The following is a 3,060-nucleotide window of genomic DNA, read 5'->3' on the forward strand; positions in this document are numbered from 1 at the left end:
CTGTTGCCCCTCGTCGCCCCCCGTCGCCTCCATCACTCCTGCAGCCGCTCTGCCAGGGGGTGCTGCAGTGGACCGGTGGCCGATCGGCCGCTGCCAGCAGAGGACTGACATCCATGGACCCGAGGCCCCCGTCACAGACCCCGCACCCCCAGAGGCCCCGGCGGGCGGCCCCGCTGTGGGGCTTCTACCCGGGGAGACGGTGGTCAAGGAGGGGAAGGCATCGATTTTGTTTCCAAGCGCCAACGAGGTGTTTTACAATCCGGTCCAGGAGTTTAACCGAGATCTGACGTGAGTATGAGTGAAACGGGAGGAGCTGTTACATTAAAATCATTATAGAACTGTGACACGATGAAGAGTAGATCAGATAAGATCAGTGTGAGCAGAGTCATCGGGTGAATCACAAGTTAAAATTCATCTTAACAGAAAAGTCATTAAAAACTGGGTTTATTTCCACGAAAAGACCGACCAGTGAAGACCTGGTACAGGAGGAAAATAAAAACAATGATCTTGGTGCAAGAATAAGGAGAGGCTGAATCCTTTCAGTTTCTTTCAGCTTCTCTTCCTTCTTATTTATCAGAAGCTTAATATTTTTGAAAAATGTTCTGTAGAAATCCTGAACGGACAGTTTCTCTCTCAGCCGGCGCCTCCTGGTTTCCCTGAAACGATCTTCCCCGGTTTTCTGTTCCAGATGTGCCGTGATCACAGAGTTCGCCAGAGAAGTGCTGGCCGAGCGCGGCGTCCGCTGGCGGTGCCGGGGGGGAGAGAGGTGGTGGTGTCGCTGGCGGAGGAGGCCGGGGGGCAGGAGGGGCAGGAGGGGCAGGCAGAGCAGGTGGAGGAGGCCAACGGGGCGGAGGAGCCGGCCGTGGTGGCAGCAGTCGGGAGAAGTGTGAGGTACGAGAGACTCCATCCAGGTCCCGGTCTGTCATCTCAGCCATCCTCTGTCACTTCCACCCCATTAGCTGCTTTTATCATTTCATCTGTCAATTAAAATTAATTTTGCAAGTACTTTTTTATTGTTGTTGGTCGTTGGCCAATTTATTTTATTTATTTTTTCATAACCAGGGTGAGCGGCCATGAGCATGAGAGGCAGAGAAAAAGAGGCATCGTTCTGTTAATGAGCGTAAAAGAGGGAAAACTCTGTTAAGAGATTCTTTAAAGTTTTACAAACTGACAAAAGGCCGAAGGCTCATTGTCCTCCATGAGGAGGAGTCGAGCTTCACTTCCTGGTTGTGCAGCACGGCGCTCCTGTGCAGGTGTTGATGTGAGCGACTGTTCAGCAGAGACGTTGAGATTCAGACAGAAAAACTGATCCTGGTTCTGGATCTGGAGGAGTGAAAGTTATCTGAAAGGAATTCTCTGCTGTGGGTTTTTTTATTTACACATCATGAAAACTGAGCTTTCTTCATTCCTGCAACCAGAAGTGGTTTAAGTGATAGTTAGATTCAGTTGAGTTAATAGTTCAGTTAATGGTTTCCAGCATTTGCCACATCTCTCATTATTTTCATATTCAGGAAAACCATTGCAGTGAGTTTTATTGAAACTCAAACTTACTTTTAAACAACCCTTCACTTCACTATTTATCTGAAAAGAGCTGTTTTATTTTCTCCAGCCGTTCCTCACATTTTGGCTCCCAGCCTTGTAATTTGACCCCAGCCTCACTGTGCCTGCAGGCAGCTTTGACCATATGAAGGATTTGTTTTTTTTAACTTAAAGCACTTTGATGGAGACATAAAATAAAGAAGTCATCCGTGACGTCCTGAAGCGGCGGCGCCGCTCTTCAGCACTCCGCCAGAGTCGCTGGTTTGATTTCCACGGGGACCTCCCGCTCTAAAAATACACTCGCCGGCCTCCATCTAATGACTTATGTTAATGTGGCCGCCAGGTAATTTCACACTCTTCTGCCCTGCGAGGCTGGCACAAGTGATGGGAGCATTTTCTAAAACTTTAAAGCTAATGTCCAAATTTTTCTCTTGTTATTTGTCAACCTGGTCGAGTCGTTTGGAGTTTTTATTTCAACTAACTGTCAAGTAATAAGCTGTGTTAGATGTCCTCATACTTGTTATAGGGGATTCAACTCTTACTTTAAGCCCTGCGAAGCGTTTTACTCTGTAGTTCGGTGGTTTGTGCGTTTCTGAGGTCTGCCGCCCCCTAGTGGTCATCTCCTCTCCTCTCTCTCCTCCTTCCAGCTCGGCCTTCGCGTCCTGGAGGCTCTGGCGGCGTCGGGGTTGCGGTCGGTGCGTTTCGCCCTGGAGGTCCCCGGCCTGCAAAGCATCACCGCCAACGACTTCTCCGCCAAGGCGGCGGCGCTGATCGGCAGGAACGCCGAGTTCAACGGGGTGGGCCACCTGCTGCGGGCCAGCTGCCGGGACGCCAGGTGGGCTTTCCGGGCGGCGTGAGAGAGGAGGGGCTCGCCGCCGGGCCCCCTCCTCCTCACTTCGGCCCTGTGTCTCCCGCCGTCCAGCATGCTGATGTACGAGATGCGGGGGAAGAAGGAGCGCTACGACGTGATCGACCTGGACCCGTACGGCAGCCCCGCCTGCTTCCTGGACGCCGCCGTGCAGGCCGTCGGCGAGGGAGGTGAGAGGGCTTCAGTCCCGTTTAAACGAGCTGAGTTTCTCCGGTACGGTTAAAGCTGGTTTCCTCTGAGGCGCGAGAGGACGAGAGGACGAGAGGCCTTTGGTCTCACGGCCGGCTGTTTCTCTCTCAGGGCTGCTGTGCATCACGTGCACCGACATGGCGGTGATGGCGGGAAACAGCGGAGAGACCTGCTACAGCAAATACGGCTCCGTCTCCATTAAAGCCAAGTACTGCCATGAGATGGTAACACACACACACACACACACACACACCACACACACTCTGAGCATTCATGCATGCGGATTAGACATAATGGAAATGCTGACATGTCTGTTCATGTACTGCTCGAGCATTTTAACAATCTGAGAAAGTCTGTCCCTCTCCCGTGTGTGTGTTGTGTTGTGTTGTGTGTGTTTGTTGTGTGTGTGTGTGTGTTTGTGTGTGTGTTGTGTGTGTTGTGTGTGTGGTGTGTGTGTGTTGTGT

The 3,060-nt window shown here is 51.6% G+C and overlaps 1 long non-coding RNA gene across 1 annotated transcript; it reads left to right on the plus strand.

Moving 5' to 3' along the window:
- The first annotated feature begins 877 nt into the window (after window positions 1–877).
- LOC115389654 (uncharacterized) lies at window positions 878–2,821 on the plus strand. The gene is made up of 4 exons (XR_003931611.1): window positions 878–891; window positions 2,187–2,374; window positions 2,462–2,577; window positions 2,708–2,821. It is a non-coding gene; the product is annotated as an uncharacterized LOC115389654 (long non-coding RNA).
- The last annotated feature ends 239 nt before the right edge of the window (window positions 2,822–3,060 follow it).

This window comes from Salarias fasciatus, chromosome 6 (assembly GCF_902148845.1).
Source record: "Salarias fasciatus chromosome 6, fSalaFa1.1, whole genome shotgun sequence".
NCBI classification, from domain to species: domain Eukaryota; kingdom Metazoa; phylum Chordata; class Actinopteri; order Blenniiformes; family Blenniidae; genus Salarias; species Salarias fasciatus.